This window comes from Galeopterus variegatus, unplaced genomic scaffold (genome assembly GCF_000696425.1).
Source record: "Galeopterus variegatus unplaced genomic scaffold, G_variegatus-3.0.2 Scaffold1735, whole genome shotgun sequence".
Lineage (NCBI taxonomy): Eukaryota > Metazoa > Chordata > Mammalia > Dermoptera > Cynocephalidae > Galeopterus > Galeopterus variegatus.
Window position 1 is genome coordinate 110,053 of NW_007727846.1, and position 21,194 is coordinate 131,246.

General features: G+C 34.1%; 1 protein-coding gene across 4 annotated transcripts in view; it reads right to left on the reverse strand.

Moving 5' to 3' along the window:
• Nucleotides 1–21,194, reverse strand: part of PLS3 (plastin 3) — a 74,648-nt gene that overhangs the window by 47,030 nt on the left and 6,424 nt on the right. The window contains exon 1 of one of the 4 annotated variants that reach the window (XM_008578656.1): nucleotides 866–920. The exons of the other annotated variants lie outside the window; for them this stretch is intronic. The gene's annotated coding sequence lies outside the window, so the exon portion shown is untranslated. Of the gene's footprint in view, nucleotides 1–865; nucleotides 921–21,194 lie in introns of those variants that run through there. 4 annotated transcript variants of the gene reach the window in all.

Here is a 21,194-nt window from a genome sequence, read left to right on the forward strand (position 1 = left end):
GATAAGCAAAAAGCTTATCTAGTCTCCACTGAAAGTGCCTCCTGCTGTGTTATATACCTTGATTATATGCTCTCAAATATGGTACTTGTTAATTGAAAAAATTGGATTCTTTTGTTTTACATGGACATACTAAGTACAACCAATCTGAGAGGTGACTCAACTCAGAGTCGGGATTTACTATATAATTAGCTATACTTCCCTTTGCCAGAAATATGAAGAAATAAAGCTTACATGATCACCATGTGATGGAAAACCCTGGTGAATCTATGAGCACTGGAAATCACTATCACTGCCATGTTACAATAACACCACCAAAATTTTATCCCCAGTGATTTTCATGTATTTTGTGAATTATAAACACTAGGACAACTGCTTGACATAAGTCATTTTGTATGAGTAGAATACCAATCTAATCATGACAGCTACCTTAACTTCTATTTCATAGACTTTTGCAAAACCATGTAACAGGCATCAAAGGCATCTGAAATCCTTCCCCCCTCCCCAGCAAGATATAGAAAATAATTTCTGTCATTTAAGCTTAAGGTCATATAACTTAATAAATATGGCTATATAATTAGGGTTTCAAAACCAATTTTTTAAAAAAGCTAAAGTTCCTAAGTCATTCCCAAAATAAAGAGAGGGGAAAAAAAAAGAATTTACACAGAACAGGTTAGATTCTAAACTTCAAAAATTTCTCTTAAAACAAATTTGATTCTACTTGAATAAATAATATTTAGAGAGTGACTTCAAATGTCTAACAACCCAAATAAACAATAGAAATTTCAGGCTTTTAAAAATAAACTTCTGCTTAAATATTCAGTAATCTAAAAGTTAGAGCCTAATGAAATAATATTAAAATAGTTACCCTTCTGCGATGAGAGCAAACCTGTTTCTTTCCTTTCTCACAGCACTAGTAGAAAGAACCTTCTCCCACGCCCAGAACGGCAATCTGGAAACCCAACATTCTTCTTACAATTGCAACTTTAGAGAGCAAGTCACAACACTTCCTGCTAGAAAAAGAGAACACCCTGACAAAAGGATGATATAACACTTACGAATCCCCTTCCTGTTGGCCTCACAGTATTTTGCCAAAGATTTAATAAATTCTAACTTAAACACAATATTTAGAGAAAAGTTTATTTTTTCATTTCTGCTCCACTAAAACTATGCAAGCACTCAAGGGAATGTAAAGTTGGTTTAGGTCAAATCACTACAACCCATATACCTATTTAGAGTTTGAACAGTAGCCAAGTAACCTGCTTATTTTAGAACACATGGAACGGCTTCTCCCTTGTGCCCAAATCACTCATCCACAGTCAAGTACATTACTTAGAAAGGCAAATGAACTGTCTCAGACCACTTATATTTTCTATTATTCACTTCAAGCTATACACAACATTTACACTCCATATGTTAGGCGTTATAGCATTTATTTCAAGCACATACATTTTGTTTTCTGTTGAAAATGTAAGCTCTTTAATATAGGAACTGTATTTTCTGCTGGCATAGCACATAGGAACTAAGCCAATGCTTGCTGAACTGAATAATTTTCTATTGAGAGGCAGTACTGCATAATCGTTAAGAGCTCTGGAGCCAGACTGGGTTCAAATCCCGACTCCACACACAATTTATTAGCTGTGTGAATCCTTGGGTAAATTGCTTAAACTTTTCTGCCTTTGTTTTCTTATCTGGGGATGATGATAATAGTAACCATAACAGTAACTGCTTTATACATTGTTGTGAGGCTTAATTGATTGAATATGTGTAATAAATTTAAATTACAGCCTGGCACATGGTAAGCATTAGATATGTGATAATTGCTCTTCTTATTAAAATCTGCTTTTTAACCATTCTAGCAATCTAATCAGTGAGTTGCTAAATTAAGCAACTGGTTAGTTGTGAGTGCCCCTTATGGGAGAGAACAGAAAATCAATAGGAGTACTGGGCTAGGCTCAGGAGAGCATTTCTATACTGACATAGGTCAAGTTAATAATTTGAGAGGATATGGAGCACAATGGAAGCATCAGGGTCTTAGGAGTCTGACAGACTTGAATTGAAGTCTATGAGACCTTAAACAAATTACTTATTTTCTCTGAGCCCCGGGTTCATATCTGTAACAATGGAGTTAATTCCACATACTTCACAAGGTTGCTATGAAGATTCAATGGGAATATAAGTGCCTAAGAGCATCTGGGACCAGCAAAGTGCTCAGTAAGTGGCAGATATTTTAATTTGCCTTGGATAAAACATGCATAATATTATCTGCTCTATCTACCTCATGAGAATCAAAGAAAGGGAGATAATAGATAGTCTGGTCCTTTACAAGTGCAGTCATAAAAAACACAGTGAAGCATTTCGTGATAAAATAATGTGTTCTCAGCCTAAGTAGGCGACTTACAGTGCGTTCACTTGTGAAAAGGAACCCTCACTGGACAGTCCCCATAATGAGGCAGACAGTGTTCTCCTGTCCTCATCACTAACCACCATTAGCAGACAGTGGATTAAATTTTAACTCCTTAGTAGAAGTGCTTTAATTTATTTCACCAACCACCAAAACTAAGTGAAATATCAAATGGCAACACAATCCAGAAGAGAAGGAATATAACAGCAGGAGCAAGAGGACATGTTTTTCCATCTGTCTTTGCTGCTGACTCACTATGTGAATGAAGCCTCTTCAAATTTTCCAAGTTTCAATTTCTCCATTTGTAAAACAAGCATAGCACCATCTGCCTGTGGCATGTCAGGGAATACAGGAGATAATAAGTAACTACCAAGCACTTTGAGCTAATTGGAAGGAAGAATATATGAATGACATATGAATTGTCATTCGTTTCCCAGACAGAGAAAATTGGGGCACAGGCAACTGTCCATCTTCTTACGGTGTTAGACCAGAAAAGTTGGGTTTTCCCCACTTTACCTTTTCTTCAGCCACACCTGTCAACTCAAACCACTTAGTTGGGTCTGTCCCACACATAACTAACTAACCTTTTCAGATACGTAGCATTATAACTGAAGAAATTAATGTTTTAAACATATAACGCTCGACTTTAGAAGATGACTTTCTCCTATGCAACAAGTTTTACTGGTTGTTAGAACAGTGCTACTTAAAAACTGTTTCTTTGATCTCTCCTTTCTTGGTCATCTAGAATGTGTATGCTCTCCAGCTCTCCAAACTCAAAGGCTAATCTTTGATCAGAGTTAAATCCATCAACACCAAGTTGCTGATTTTAAAGTCTATTCACCATAACTTAATAAAATTTATCTCAACGGCAAAACATCGTAGTCAAAGTTCTTTCAAAAATGCACATCTTCTACTTAGTAAATGCTAAGTAGGACATTTCCTAAAAGAGAGTTCTACCACATCAATAGTTCAACCAGTTTTAGTCTGTGTCCCATTGTGTAAACTTCCATCTCACTCACTATCTGAGGTATGTGTGGGTATGCAGAGGGTGGGGGGAGTGTGCTCATGTTTATGTATGTATGTGTGTAACTCTGTGTGTGAACACACTCTGTTTTTACTAAGGGTAATGACAAGTGGTTTGAGAATAGAAGATGGTGTGGCAAGGGTTGTGTAATAAATTTTACATTTTTACAAGCAGGTCACAGAATGAAAACAACTTTTACGTTTCATTCCAAATTCATCATGATGAATGCTAAGGAAAGCCAACAGAAACCAAACGTGCTCTCTCTCACTTTCTCTCTTACTTGTTACAAACAAACCCGTAAAGTTAAAAGTTTACACACATGCACCTGTGGACACACGAAGGAAAAGTCACACCCAAAAAAGTTGCATGAGAGTTTCACCTACGTATGAATGTATTCTAGTTAGAACACAAGATCTAGACATACTATTTTAAAGTCTCTTCCCACTTTCATCCAAACGTCACACTCTCCACCACACCTATTACTAGGTATACTCGTTCAGTGTGTGACATGTACTTTGGAAGCCTCTCCCACTGTGCTAAATGACATACCTCCATAACACTGATCTATCTTCCTCTCATGAAGCAGGATTTTACCTATCTTCGTGACTTATAAAAACAAAACAAACAAACAACACCCACCATGAGTGAAGCATCAAAGCAAAAAGATCTAACATAAAATAGGCACCAAATTAACATGCAGGAAACTGCTAGTGTAATTTTTGACAATAATGGAAAATTGAGGAAATTTATACTAGGAACAGCATTAGGTATACAAACCTCCTGTTGCATGGATGTGTCAGTTTAACAATCAGTTAGACATGGTTTATGTAATCATTTTTTAAAAACATATTTGGGGAGAAAAATAAATAAAAAAAAATCTTAATTTCAGTATCCCAAGGGATAGCTCCCTGATAATCATATTTATTAGCTCTTTATCTGTGTAACAAAGTAACAAAATTTCAAAATAAGATAGGGTTGTCTTATTGTACATTAAATTATGTACTTTGTTCAAATGCATTAAAAACAAAAGGTTAAGATAAATAGAAGACAATTTTAATTATAAATCCTCCAGATATTGTCAACTGAACTACACATGGGGCAAGGAACTGATTTAAAAGACATCTGTGTCCTGTTCATAGCTAATGAAAACATACAAAGGAATAACTCATATGCTCTACATCTTCCTATCCTGAGGGTCTCTCATTCAAAAAAAGGGAAGAGAAAGGGAACGGGGGAGGAGTGAAGGGAGAGGAGATAGGGAGGAGGTAAACAACAAAAAAACCCTTAATCACCCAGCGGTTCCTAAACTTTTTGTTCTCAGGACCTGAGGACCCTCAAGAGCTTTTGATATGTGGGCTAAATCCATCAATGTATCATATTAGAAATTACAACTGGAAAATTTTAAAGATGTTTATTTATTTAAAAATAATAAGTTAATATGGTAACAGAAATAACGTTTTTTTCTGAAAAATAACTATTTTCAAAAAAATTTGGTGAGAAGAGCAGCATTGTTTATATTGTAAATCGCTTTAATTTTAACTTAATAGAAGACAGCTGGATTTTCATGTCTGCCTCTGCATTCAAGCTGTTGGTTCCAGTATATGAAGAAAATTTGGTCTCCCACAGCTATATTGTTGAAAAAGGAAAAAGTATTTTAAGAGCCTTTCCAGATAATTATGAATATTCTTCTTTACCATATCGATGATTTTTTTCATATCCTGTTACATTAAAATTCATTTATCTATCTTGCACTTTGAATGAGCCTTTTACCATGCTTGATTTTATAACATCATGCACTGGTGGTCATTTGGAAAAATATTGTTTCACTAAGTTATGCAGATTTTCCAAATGCTGACACACTTCATCATACAATATCAAACAAATCACTTTCATTATATACACCCTCAATCTCATTAGAAATGTCTAAGTATTGAAAAGATATCATGGTGGCCAATACAAATTTTTAAAAATTTGCATTTTTGCTTGAAAGCTCTAATTTTATCATTGGCAACAAATATTCTCAGTTACTTTCCTTGCAGTGACAGGCACAGTTGGTTCATTTTTGATAAATTATCTGCCAAATACGAAGGTCTGAATAATCAGTTAATTTGATCTTTGAAGTAAAAATGCTTTTCTATTTTTAAAAAGGTAGCTCTAGTTTAGCTCACAACTCAATTGCACAAGTACTTTTCCTCAAGACAACCATCATGCATCCACATTCAGAAAAAATGGTTTATGGGGTATATTCCATAGCATCACACAGAAAATTAAAAAGACGCATATCCGAGAGTTGAGATTTATTAAAATTATTCTTTTCTGCTTCATCAAGGACATTACAAATGAAATTCGTGTTGTAGGTTTTTTTCTAAAGGTGGAGGTTATGGTGTTGAGGAATACAGTGACGGTCAATACACTGTGGTGCTGCCGCCTTGATGCTTGCTAAGGCACCAGCAATTTTATGCATTATTACTTTTGACTATCAGTGCAACCATCAACACAGGGAAAAAGCAAATAACATCTCAGTGTTCCCATGAAAGTAATTTTGACCCCCAAGGGCCCATGTGCCACACTTTTTGAGAACCAGTGCTTTGTTTAGCAATAGTTATGAGAAGCCATCTCATTTTAGAGACAAAAATAACATAAGCAGGTTTTAAAAAGGATTTTCAAACCGAGAATAAAAATTATCAAAATTATCTATGTAGGTTTTAACTTGGGTTCTGTGCCGTTAAATATCAATTCTTGATTTTGGCGACTGGCTGGTACAGGGATCCAAACGCTTGACCTGGGTGTTATCAATGCCACACTCAACTGAGCTAAACCGGCCAGCCCCTCATTAGCATCAGTTCTAAGGGGATAAATCTATAGCTTATCTACTCCAAAGCACATTTTGCCGAATCAGGTTCATGTCCAGAAGACATGAGTTTATCATGACAGTGTAATTTAGAAACTTTAAATAATACTTTTTTTTAATAAAAGATTAAGAAAGAAAATATATTTGTTACAAAGTGACTTAACATCCAGCTCATATGTAGTAAATCAGATTTTCCTTGTGATAAGCAGTAAGAATTTCCTTATCTGGCATAAATAAGCACAGAATGAGTTTGAAAGTAAAACTCCAGATGAAATGAAAAAAATATTACTATTTTAAAATATTAAAAACTAAGTATGCTACGTTATTTATGGGTTAAATAATTATGTGGATTATTTTAAAACAAATAAAAAAGGGGAGACAAAGATTAAATAAAATCAAATATTAATCTTGTTAAAGCTGGGAGGTTCATTATGCTATTTTACTACTATGTTTGAATATTTCCATAAAATTAAGTTTGAAAAAATTCTTATATGAAAGTATTTGGTATTTTGGAAAGCAAAACCAAAATTCCTGGCTCCTTTTCATTCAATAGACAAATACTGCTTGAGCATTCACTCTGCAAAAGGCACTGTACTAGGTGGCATCAGGAAATATAAGGACTTATGAAACATGCCTTTCACACTGTCAAGGAGCTCAGAGTGACTGGGTCCGTATATGGAATTAATTCCCTAAAATGGGTATAATGCCTCCACTATGACCGCTCTAAGGTGTACTTACTTATGCTATTACAAAGCACAACTTGAGCCAATTGAATCGCAAATCATTATAATGCAATTTTACAGGGAAAAAAGGAAAAATGGGATGAGAAAGAAAATATAAAAAGGAAACGTAAAAAATAAGAAATGAGACTCTCCTTGGCTTTCCACTATAAAAGGAAACGAACAAGAGATGTGAGCAAATATGGGCATGACCACATCATTTTTCCACCACAACCCGTCATCTTATTTCACTTCAGGACAGGAACCATCATGTCATCTCCTTTGAGTCAGCTCTTGTACTACTCACATAGACAAAAATAACTGAGCAATACATTAATTTTCCACGGTGAACATTAAATAAATTTAAAATTATATTCTATAATTCTTTAAATGACAGGAGTTACTTTTACAAATGCCATGTCTTTACATTAATTTCCCGGGCAACCGTGTCCTTTTACTCCCCCCACCCCATACAAATTAAGCCCATACTAAAGAACAAATCAACAAATTAAGCTAGCAATGTTCCTCAGTTATTCAAGCAGTCTAAGCATAACTGATAAATGAAAAATAAATGTGAGAATCAAAAAAGAAAATACTTTAGTTATCAGCTTCCAGCTTCTTGCCCTCTGTTTCGAAAAAATTGTCAATTTTTTCCTGTTTGAACTTTAGATAAAATATACAAAAGTTCTCAAAACTCATTCAGCGAAGGTCTTTGAAAGCTGAGTGATAGCACTAAATGATTTAAAATTGCTCTACTGTCTTAATATTTAATATTTATTAAGCTCTGTGAGGGCAGTGATTTTCATCTGTTTTGCTCAGCAATCTATTTGTAGTGTCTAGAACAATGCCTGGCACACAGTAGGAACTCAACAAATATTTGTTAAATGTATTTTGATGACATTGCATCCTAAAGGAATTAAACTCACCATCATTTGTTATAGTGGTTTATTACATAAAAGTAAACTTCTAGCATTTGTCTTTTTAATGCAAACCAAATAAATAAAGATAAAAGGCATTTGCTCTTGTCCCATTGGGTAACTCTATAGAATAGGATGATTCCTGAGAGCTAATCTGGCCCAGCAAATGGTAGGTTACATCTTCTACTGGCATCAAAACCATGATCATATTTGGCAGTTGAAATGATTTTCTAAATTCTAGAAAATAAAGACATTTCAGAGAAAAAAAAATGGAGTGGAAAGTATAAAGAACCCTCAACGTGTCTAGTGTTTTCTCCAACTTGCCACACAAAAAAATAAAAAGGAAAGAAAAATCTCACTTAGCCGTCAAGATATCAGTGCTTTAACTTTCCAATCTTTAAAATGACTACTTTTTGACCTCACAAGGAATAAAGGAACTTTCAAAAGAGCCGCTTTAGCATTTCTTGCCACCCTGTCCTAGTACAAGATTAACTTTGTCAGTTCTTAGGAAGACATATAAAACCCCCTTTAAATGACTAATTCAGATGAAGTGGTAACACGAAGCCACAGCATATAAGATGCTGGTTTCTACTTGTTACCAGATGTTGCCATCACTTCAAAGTGTTAAATGCATCCATGAAGAGTTTCAGATATATTTGCACATGAAATATTTTCTGATTTCCACTTTATCCTGGAGACACGTTCTCAGAGAAAAATTGTTGCCTCACTGTTTAATAAATAAAATGTCCTTAAGATTGCCAATATTAAAAAACCACCAAGTACTCTATGTCAGTCTCATTTTCTCATGTAATTCTTGCAAGCACGTATACACACTTTCAAAACACAATACAAATAAATTTCACTTCATTGGAAGTTTGCTGTAAACAGCCTGCTTTATATTTCTTTTGAAAAAAAAAATATTTTGGACCTTACACAAAAAGCTCTAGCTTTTTTTCTAGCTGAAAAATCCAAATTTCTGTGTGTGCATACTTTTGGAATTACTTTTTTAGACAAGTAAACCGTCTCCAGCTTTATATATAATTTAGGGTTCCTTTGCCAGGTATAATTCAATAATTCCACTATGCTGTCTGTTTCTAACCATTCTTCTCTGGCTAATTTCTTTGGTTATGCTGCCATTAAGGTTTTATTAGGTTAATTAAAAATGTTTTTAAATCTCCAGAGAGAGTTTAATTCAGCAACAATGGTTGCTATTTTCTACACATAATGGTCATTGTTAAGTTTGGCCCAACACAGAACCCTGAACACAATGTAGATTTATCCCTAAGATTGGCTGCAAAAATACCATGGTCTCATAAAGTGGTTATATGCCCTTACCATTCACATGTATGAAAGATATCCTACAAATTTTATTTATTTTATTTCTCCTGAGATGACTAAATTGTATTTCTTTAAGGATGGAGTTGAATCCATAAACATAACATTATGCTGGCTCAGATTACTAGACTGGATTATAACTGACCACTTTTGCTTGTTTGGTATTTTATTTGGAAATCTGTTACCTGGTACAGCTAAGAAGTCTCATTGTAATGAATTCTGCCATAAATCAAAAGGCTTTTGTGTTTTTCACTTGCTAAAAATCATATTGTCTGCAAAAAGTCATCCATGCAGGAGTTACCAACCTCTTCACTCTCCTAGCTTATTATCTGAGAAATTGATTAAAGCCATTAGCAGAGTTCTTTTGATGGGGTAGACTGTCCTCAGCTCACTGGCTCTGAGAATTCACTGCTTTAGAGAATGAGCTTTTTTAAGTCTCTCATTAGACCTAATCAACACAAAAATGCAGATAAATTACATGTGAAGACAGAAATTTGGATATCTGTTTATGATGAGTGCCATTACATTGAATTCTTCTTTAAATTACACTTTTTTTCAATTACAGGATAGGTTTTGATGTAGCTGTGACTATTACCTAAGCAGGGTTGGAATTAGAAGTAGTGGCAAAGAAACAAATCTCTGGTATGAGTAGTGGTAAACTTCGCTGTCATGATAGTACTGTGAGCCATGTGCTGTGACTTAGGGAAGTTTTCATTATAGAAAAGTCATTCTGCTAACTGTATTTAGGGTAGTACATTTGGACTGTGATTTTCAAATTCCTGCTTTCTAAGTCTAGCCACTTAAGCCCATATTCATAATGTTATAGGTCATCAGTGATATATCTTATTAAAGCAATAACTGCCAGTTTAGAACATAAACAGGATGGAAAAAAGAACCAGAAGTTTTTGTTTTGTGCCTCCCACCCTGAATAATTAAGCAGAAAGAAGAGTGGAAAAGCTTCATCTTGAGAAAGCAAGACATAAATGAAAGCATGATCTCATTCCATTTTCCCTCACCCAAATGCAACAAGATGCCATTTTCTCTTCAGCCCTAATCTGTTTGACAGCCCTCCTCACTTTCTTAACACCTGACAGTAAATTTGCAAGTGCTCTTTTAAATCAAGGGTTTACCAGATTCCTTTTGTAATTTTTAAGATTTTATTTTCTAGAGCCAATGATCAAAGCATGAGAATGTACAGAGAATGCACAGAAGTTTTCATTTAAAAACTTTTGATTTTAAAGTTTTGGAGTTCGAAAATTCCAATAACTCCACGGAAAACAATTACATCCCAAACTCCAATACCCTAAATCCCAATGCTTTAGTAGCATATTCCATTTTGCTACAATGGGAAATGAATTTGTTTGAGACAATGAAAGAAGTAAACCATATTTTCTTTAAGGCAGAACAATAGGTTTGGGAGTCTTATAAATAGCAAACACCAGAAGGAAATTTTCAAAAAAATTTTAAATTCAAATACAGATCAGTGATTTAGAACTTGAAAGTCACATATCTAATCAAGAATGTGTTGTTCCTTTGAAAAGCTCTAATTTTGGCTATCATAAAAAGACATCCAAGTCATATCTGAACAGAAACTTCCAATTAATATTAACTCAATGATTTCAATAACTGCACTCCCATGTTTATTGCAGCTCTATTTACAGTAGCCAAGAATTGGAACCAACCTAAATGTCCACTGTTAGACAACTGGATAAAGAAGTTGTGGTATATTTACACAATGGGATACTGCTCTGCCATAAAAAAGAACAAAATCCTGCTATTTGCAGCAACATGGATGAACTTACAGAAAATTATGTTAAGTGAAATAAGCCAGGCACAGAAAGAGAAATACCGCATGTCCTCAATCATAAGTGGGAGCTAAAAAAATTAATAAATTAACAAAGAAAGAAAGATACAACAATCATAATACTACACTCAACTTTCAAAAGGAGAGAACAGATCTGACGTTACCAGAGGTGGGAAAGAGAAGGGGGCAAAGGGGTAAGGTAAGAACCGATAAAGGGGCACAAAAAATAATTACACCGTATGGTATTAAATATACTAATTATCCTGATTTGACCATCACTTATTGCACATAGGTATTGATATGCAACTCTATACCCCGCAGGCATGTGCAATCAATAGTGTTTCAATAAAAAATAGTAATAATAAAATAGGAATTGCTTTAGAAAATAAGACCTAGCATTAGGCTATAGAAGAAACTAAATTGTCTTCCTTAATAAAATTAGCATTTTTAACTTTATTAACATTACATGTGCAATCTCAAAAATCTAATTCATTAATGTAATTCCTATCAAAATCTTAGAACAGTTTTTTGTAATTATAGACAAGCTTTTTCTAAAAATTTATATGGAAAGAGTAGGCCTTAGAATAGCTAAAATATATTGAAACATAAGGTGAGTGGAATCACTCTCTCTCGTGTCCTACTATGTAGCAGTGACAGACACACAGAATAATGGAACAGAACAGAGAACTCAGAAACAGACCTACACAAATATGTTCAAGTGATTATTCACAAGGGTGCAAAAAACCACATCAGTGGAGGAGTGGTGCTGGAGCAACTGGAAAACCATAGGCAAAAAACAAGAAAACAAAAAAACGAAAACCCTCAACCTGAAATTCACACCTTACATGAAAATTAATTCAAAATGGATCACAGACTTAAATATAAAACATAATTCCGTAAAACTTTAGGGAAAAAAAGTGAAATTACTCAGGACCAGATTTGGTGAATAGATTTGGTATTTTAGACATGACACAAAAGAAGATAAACCATAAAAGGAAATATTAGTAAGCTGGTCCTCATCAAAATAAATACTTTTGTTTAGTGAAAGACCCAGTTCAGAGGATGCAAAGATAAGCTACAGACCAGGAGAAAACATTGGTATATCTCATATCTGACAAAGGATTAATTATCTAGAATACATAAAGACCTCTCAAAGCTCAACATTAAAAAAACCAAACAATCCAATTAGAAAATTAGCAAAAGACATAAACAGACATTTCAATGAAGAGGATATACATATGGGAAATTAGCACATGACAAGATGTTCAACATCATTAGCCATTAGGGAAATGAAAAATGAAACTACAATGAGATATCACTACGAACCTGTCAGAATGGCTAAAATAAAAACCAGTGACACCCCCAAATGCTGGTGAAGATGTGGAAAAACAGGATCATTCATATATTACTGGTGGAAGCACAAAATCATACAGTCAGTCACTCTGGGAAGACATTTTGGCAGTTTCTTATAAAACTAAACATGCAATTCCCATACAACCCAGCAATTTCACTCTTCGGGCATTAATCCCAAAGAAATGAAAACTTACAAACACCTGTATGCAAATATTTATAGCAGATTTAATTGTGATAGCCAAAAAAAAAAAAAAAAAGGAAATAGCTGAGATGTCCTTCAATGAGTGAATAGTTAAATAACCCACAAACTGTGATACATCCACACCATAAAATACTACTCAGCAATAAAAAGGAACAAGGTATTGATATACACAACAATCTGGATGGATCTCTAGCGAATTATTCTAAGTGAGAAAAGCCAATCCCCAAAAGTTACATGCCACATGATTCCATTTGTATATTTTTGACAAAATAATAGAAACAGAGAACAGATTAGAGATTTGCAGGGGTCAGAAACGGGGGTGGGGAGAGGAAGATGTCTGTTTTCATAAAAAGGCAACAAAAAGGATTCTAGGGTTGGTGGAACTGTTCTGCATCTTAACTATATCAATGTCAACATCTTGGTTTTGATATTGTACTACGGTTTTGCAAGAGGTTACCACTGGGGGAAACTGGATAAAGTGTACACAGGATCTCCCTGTGCAATTTCTTACAATCATGTGTTAATCTACAATTATCCCAGAATAAAAAGCTTAGCTAAAAAAATCTAATTCAGAATTAAACACAAAATATAGAATAACTGAATTGATAGTGAAAAGGGAAGAAAGCCTACTTACATTAATTCCATATCCTGGTCTATTTTTTTTTTTTTTTTTTTTGTGGCAGCTGGCCAGTATTGGGATCTGAACCCTTGACCTTGGTGTTGTAACCCCCTGCTCTAACCAACTGAGCTAACCGGCCAGCCCTAATTCCATATCCTGTTTTAAACATTTTTCCCACTAATCTTTCCAAAATATTATTGACATAGCTATTAACATAATATTTTTAGTATATATAGTCAATTCATGACTCCACTAGAATATTTGATCTGGGTAAAAGGTATTTTTTTCTGTTCAGTAACAAAATAAAAACAAGCTAACATAAAAGAGAATTTCAGGTTTAAAACCCATCAGTCAATGCATGATGATTTAGGTACCTGTTATTAAAAATATTTTTCACTTGTTCAAGTGATACCTCTCCCCAGATATTCACATGGGTCACTCCTTGATCTCCTTCATGTCTTGACTGAACTACTTCCCTCTCAGTGAAGCCTTCTGTGACCACACAATTTGAAACGGCAATGTCCTACTTCCCACTCCCTATACCCTTAATCTGGCTTTAATTTTCCCCAAAACACATTACCATCTAACACACTATATCATCATTTATTTTCTATCCCCCCCCCCCCAGTAGGACACAAGCTTCATAAGGTTGGTGATTTTTGTTTGTTTCATTCATAGCTGTAATCCCCAGTGGCTAAAATAGTACCTGATCTATACAAGACGAGTATAAAGTGCTTGGTAAATATTCAAATAAGTCAATATATAAGTGAATGAAATTTTTTTGCTTGATGAGGAGTAATAGAGGGAAAAGACTGACTCTGTGAGAAAGATAAAATCCAGTTTAGAAGAAATCAGAAGCGACAAACCCTACAAAGTATATTCAATATATTTGAATTAGAGTTTTAAAAGTCTTTTGGCTGCATTACAATATAGGAAATTTATCAGATCAGTGATTAGGACTGCAGTTTTAGTAGCATATGAGCACTCTGGATTGAAGACATGACCTAGTTTACCACTGTAAAGCTATTGCTAATGCATTTGCTTTAGCTAGGGAGGAGCTACTCAGACTTAAACCAAGCTGCTTTAGTTATAGGTGATGTGAGTTTCAGAGAGTTATGGCAACTTTAATGACATGGTATCTGCCATTTCATCAACAACTAAAAGAAAATGACAGTATAAACTGATTCAGGGAGGAAGAGGTATTGCTATTAAACAAAGTTGGACCCTAGATGTGACGTTTAAATGTACAGTAAGAAAAGTGATGAATTAGATTTTCACCAAAATCTGGGTCTCCAGTGATGGAGACCCAGTCCTCCACCAATGTCCTCAACCACCATATGCTGGGGCAAGCCAAACTCAGACCTCAGTTGCCTCATCTGTATAATCACTGGCTGGATTAGACTCTGAGCTCTTCAAATGATGTCACATTGTTTTATTTATCTTAGTATGCCAGGCATATTGTTGATAATTACCAAAGTCCTGTTAAATGAATTAAGTAATTACATAGGAAGTTCTAATAGTTCTCCAGGAAATTGTACCTTTTCTTGACTGAACTCCCGCCCTGCACTCTCAGGGAAGCCCATCCTTTCCTGAAAGACCTACAAGGTACTAACTGCCCATTAGAGTAAGGAGACTGGGTCCAGGAGTTTTTCTTCAGGTTGAAGCCAGAAGACAACAATGCAGTAAGGTTCTAGGGGTCATTGGTTATTTTGACCTGATGCCACATAGGTAGAACTGGGGTCAAGGGTGCTTAATAGAAAAGCTCTGATCTGAAACTGAAAGGGCTTCTTTTTTACTGTGCTTTGAAAATATTTCATTCTCATATTCACCCCTAAAAAGTCAACGGGTAACTATTCCCTCAAACTTAATGCCATACTTTCTAACGGAAAACAATAAACTCTTCTGAAAATGTCAAGTGTTAAAGGCTTATTTACTTTTCATTATGTCCCTTTATAGCTTTTGAATTTGGTTCTATGATAATATATTTCATATTTGAAAAGTAAATTTAAAAAATAAATATATTAGATGTACTCAATTATGCTTTAGGTTGACTGTAATCATTGTTTCACAGCTTTTATCATTTATTTCTGCACTCCTTAATACTGCTTACCTTTGCTCCCTAGTAGTGTTCAAAAAACATGATTTTTTTTAAAAAAGACGACCGGTAAGGGGATCTTAACCCTTGACTTGGTGGTGTCAGCACCACGCTCTCCCAAGTGAGCTAACCGGCCATCCCTATATAGGGATCTGAACTCGTGGCCTTAGTGTCATCAGCACCACACTCTCCCGAGTGAGCCACGGGCTGGCCCTCAAAAAACATGATTAAACAAAAATTTGTTTAACAGAATTTTGTAAACATACAATCCGTTTTAGAAAAGATGAGTCTACAACTTTTATGGGCTTTCTATTATTCAAGTAAAAATATTATTAAGTGAACAGTTAATGGCAAAAGTTGATGATAATGAGTCAATAAGCATCAGGAAACAAGAAAAAAATTTGCTAAACTTAGATGGAAAAATCAGCAGTGCTCAGAGTCAATCAAAACAAGGATTTACATTAACGACAGAGTAGTAATAAATGAAATGTTATCTTGTCAGTACCATCTCTAAATCATTAGCTGACCTGTGGTTAGACACTTAATATTGACACTTAATAATGTCCCATTATTCGTAATAGCCAAACTATAGAAACAATCCAAATGTCCATCAGTGGACAAATGGATAAACAAAATGTGCTACATATCCATGCAATGGAACATTATTCAGCCATAAAAAGGAAACGAAGTATTAATACCTGCAACAATGCTTGAAAACATAATGCTAAGTGAAAGAAGCCAGACACAAAAGACCATTCACATGAAAGTCCAGCACAGGGAAATCTATGAAAACAGAAAGTAGATCAGTGGTTGCTTATGGTTGGGGTGGGGGGACAAGGAGAGCTAGTGAAGGTTATAGCTAAGGAGTATGGGGTTTATTTCTGAGATGATGAAATGTTTGAAAATAGACTGTGGTGACGGTTGCACATGTCTGTAAATATACTAAAATCTGTTGAACTTTATACTTTAAATAGATGGTAAGGCATATAAATTGTATCTCAATAAAGCTGCTAAAAAAGTGAAAATATTATGTTCCAATTACCTCTCTGATTCTAAAGTTAAGCAGTGCTCACAATGAAAGTGCTGTTTATAACGTTCACTCATAACCATTCATTTAAAGTAACTTTACTGAAAGGTAAAGAAAACCAAGGAAGCCATTTGCTTAGTCTTCTTATAGGCTTGCATCATTATGTATTTTATTCAGTGTAAATCATAAGTCACAGATTTGCTGGTTAGGTTTTCCCGATTTAATCTTTATCAGCAAGGACCATTCATGGCCATCTTTCAGACATATATGACCGTACTTCAGAAAGTCCATGGAGAGATTCATATCATCTGTTAATTCTATTTTTCCATGAACTTTTTGAAGTACCGTCCTGTATCCAGACCTGCTGTGTGCCAGGCACACTGTGAAGGAACTAAGAGAATGGGGCTTTTCCTTGGGGTTTATTTCCTTTCTCCTTAGAAGTACAGCTCTTTCCCATGGTACATGGCAGGAATTTATTACTGTCCTTGAAGAAAACCATATACAGCAGACACAGTACTTTGCTTTGATCCTCTCCCATCAAATGAAACAATTGTTGGATTTGAAATCCCAGGTTTTCCTGCCCAAATTGAAGTCTGTGACAATCAAAAAGTTCAAGGCAGGGAATTAAGGTGTCAGCTATACCTGCAGTTACTTGCTATTATCCATGAGTCAGATAAAACTTAACAGAATACTGTATTACAGAAAGTGGGGGAGCTGCATGTGCAAGTAATGGCAAATAGATGTTTTTTAGGGCTTCTGCATACACGGATATTTCTACAGCTGCAGAACCAACTATTGCAGAAGTCCATGCTGTGCACAACATCTACAATTTAGTAAAGCTGGAAAGAATTTTATTTTTGTAAAAACTAAATGGGGTGTGGCTCATTTTCTTGCCAAGGAGCTATTTTATTCCAAGACGCTGGTGTCTGCTGACCTTCATTTTTAGGTTGAGTAATGTTCTATTTAAGTAAAATTAACTCATAGTGGGCTCTTTTTTAGGATGCAATAATTATTGCAAAGAAATAACAATGTTTAAATTTGATTTGTTCTTAGTTTAGATTTGATTATATTGGGTTATAAGTGAATGTCTTTGTTCACACAAGGTTTAAATTTAGAAATTATTTTATGTTGAGAAAAAAGGCTATATTTAAATTCATTTTCTACATGTAGGAATATTTTTAGGTTTCATGAGAACCAATATTACTTTTGTGCTTTTCTTTTCTATTGCAAGTGTATCTTATCCATCTTTGTAGGCCTAACACATAACGGTCTTCATTAAACTTTTGTTAGTTGAATAAATGATGAAGCTATTCCACAAATAGACTAATTAACATGGACTAATTGTCCATGTTATTATCCTTGGTTAACTATTACTCCATCTGTAGTTTGTACTATATCAGTACATACTTGAGAACTTTGGGCACATTTTAAAGTTTTCCTGAGTTTTACATCTATCTGTCAGTGGCCTATAGGTAGGTCTTCTTTTATATAATGCTTACATGTTTCAAAGTACTTGACTTGACATAACCTTCCCTTCATCCTTACACAAATCTCTGGTTAGGGAAGTTTTTCCCCCTCTGCTAGCAACTACAAATATGTTCTAGAGTTTGTTTTTCTTCCTGAGGGCCAATTAAAGCTGGAACACTTTGGTTTAGAATAAGATAACAAATGCATGGATTGTCTAATATTTGTAAATATGTAAATCTATCAATATTACTTTTTTTATTTACAATTAATGGTAATTTAGTTTTGTTTTTTAATTACCATAGGACAAAATATTAAATTTTAATTATTCATACCCACTTTCAAAAATGATTCAACTGCAGCTTTAAACTGGAGACCCACGAACTACTCAAAATATTTGTTGAATGTGTCAATATCCTTCACCATTTCCTGGTTTTTGCTTTTGAAAACTTCCACTAGAGGAAATAATGGACATCATAAATTTAAAATTAATATGTTTTGGATTCACCCATTTCTAAAAACTATATGGTGTCATCTTGGAAAGATAATGATTTTATTTATAACCCTCTGCCTTCTCCACCGTTTTAAGTATTCACTAATTTATTTTCTCTTTGCTCCTATTTTTTCCCCAAAGGTAAACTTTCCAACATTAACGTTTCTACAATTTCTACTACTGTAAAAACACTGAAGAGCTTTTTTCTTTTTTTCCTTCCCCCTGAACTCAGGCATCCACATTACCTATTACCTTTCATCCTGATTTAAGCTATATTTGTTAGTGGCAGTGAGTTTATAATGGTATCTGTAATTTATTCAGCCATGTTTCTAGTTTTCCTTTGATGGTGAGTTCTTTAGACTGGTGGATGGCATATCCTCACAAAGGATAAGTTAAATGATAAACAGTTTTCTGAGCTAAGCGAAGAAGTTTCTTGCACCTGGAACATTGCTAAAATCCTCCATTTTCACAATGAAAAGCAATCGAAAGCAATATTTTCACAATGTCACTGAATAAAACAAAAAATAATGATTTTATTTATCTTGAGTGGTGATACTTAAGGAAAAAGAGTTCAAATTAGATATCTGACAAAGATCATCCAAGGCAACATTAACTGACTTGTAAAAGGGAACATTTATTGAGCACCTACTATAAGCTAGTTGCTTTAAAATTGTCATTTAATTTTAAGAACAACACTGGAAAGCAAGTGGTATTATTCCCATTTTATAGATGTGGAAATTGAAGTTACAATAGTTAAGAAACCTCCCCAATGCCACTGATGTATAAAATGGCAAAACCATTGAAATCCAAGTTTTATACTAAAATCCATTCTGACTGTGAAACATAGCATATACATGATACCTCTGAAAAGAAAAAAATAAAAAAGAAGGTGCTGAGAATGTATTGTTCGGTCAGACAAACCTTCTGTCTTGCTTCCAGGTCATCATGGAATGCCTAGACTGATAGGGTCCATAGTGATGCTAGTGAACTGGGAGAAGAAGAAAAACACCAGGGAAGGTTCTGTGAAGCAGCATGGGATAAGTTTAGGGAGAGATATGCAGTATAGAATGAGCCATTCAAATATATAAAATATTTGTGAAATCAAGTGCTTGTAATTTAGGGAGTCACCATATACTGAAACCAGGCACAGACAAAGTGGCAACATCAGAATTTTTACCACTACTGGGCCTCTGTTTAATTATGTTAATTAAGCAGCCTAATGAAATATAAAACTTTGAGGTTAACTGTAGTTTGAGTCATATCAAAGTAATTTGAGACGAACAGCCTATGATAAAAGAGCCTATCAACAAACAGTCTTTTAACCAACTCCAGGATTAAGTTTCTTCAGGATACTGAAAGTCTATGGGCACAAATAAGCTTTGTATATTTGAACTGAGTTTTATAGCAACATGAAATATAAAGGCGACTTAAAAACAAACCTGTTTCTCTTTCCCCATTAACAGTTCCAGTTCTGTTGCAAAAAATAGAACTTCCTATGATTGTACACCCCACAGGATTCTACTTCATCCTGCTTTGCACCTGTTAACTACATCAGAGGAAACCACAATATTTCCAAGACATATACTTTACCTAAACCAGGTCCAGTTTAGAGTTACATATGATACCATACACTATATAAAGGATGGCTTTTTTTTTTTTTTTTTTGGAGTGCTGCTGTTTAAAATCAAGGTTATCTTTTTTTTAGTCAGTGTTTAAATTTCAGAGACTGTCAAAGGAATTTATCTTTAAAATAATCTTGGCAATTTCTCTTCTAAGAAATATTCATACAACTGCAAAATAATGTTTGCCCAAGGATGTTCACTGAAGCATTATCTGTAAGATCTGAAAACAACTTAGGTGTCCAACAACTTGGGATTAGTGAAATAAATTATGAATATCCATTATATAGAACATGATACAATAATTTTAAACTTTAAAAAAAATATTTGATTGCTTGAAAACACATTTATAACGTAATGTGTGAAAAAAATGGGATACAAACTGAATATACAGTATGACTAAGATTTGAAAAAATGTGTCTCAATATGAAATAAACAGATAAAAATATGAGCAGATGATACAATTATGAGTACTTTTTAATTTTCTTCTTTATAAAACCTGTTATGTTTTCCTCTAATTTTTACAATGATCTTGTATTTTTCTAATCCAAAGCAAACTGATTTTTTCTTCCACCAATTAACATTTATTTTTAATTCATTTTTTAATTGAAATATAATTGATTACACATGTTTATGAGGTACGGAATTGATTATCAGTATTTGTGTACAATATGTGATCAAATCAGTATTATTAGTATGTTCATCATTAGTGATTTAAAACATCTTAAGTACATACTACTTAAGACACTTTCCCAGTAGATTAACTAATTCATACATGTTGAAAATTATAGGATGTGCCCTAGGAACAATTTCATAACATTTTCACTTCTGAGCAAACACTTTGCAATCTATTATAGTAATTCTCCCTGACTTGAAATACAAGCCCAGAAATATTAAAAAGAACAATAAGAAATGGCAGAATGAGGAACATGTAAGTAAGTTAAGAAATATTAGGAAAGATTCATATTATCTTTTAATTTTATTTTTCCATGAACTTCCTGAAGTTAATAGAAAAAAAGCTTAAAAATTACATTCATCTATGGAAGACAACGTATTATTCAGTGTCAATACAGGATGTCAATCTGAGAGCAATACTAATTAATTAGGGCCTATAATGTAAACAGAATAATACGAATATTCAAAGCTATAACACAGCCCTAAAAAATTTTATTAGTAGTATTTTTAAAAAATATTTTGTTTTGTTTGCAGCTAGCCAGTAAGGGGATCCGAACCCTTGACCTTGGGGTTATAACACCACACTCTAAGCAACT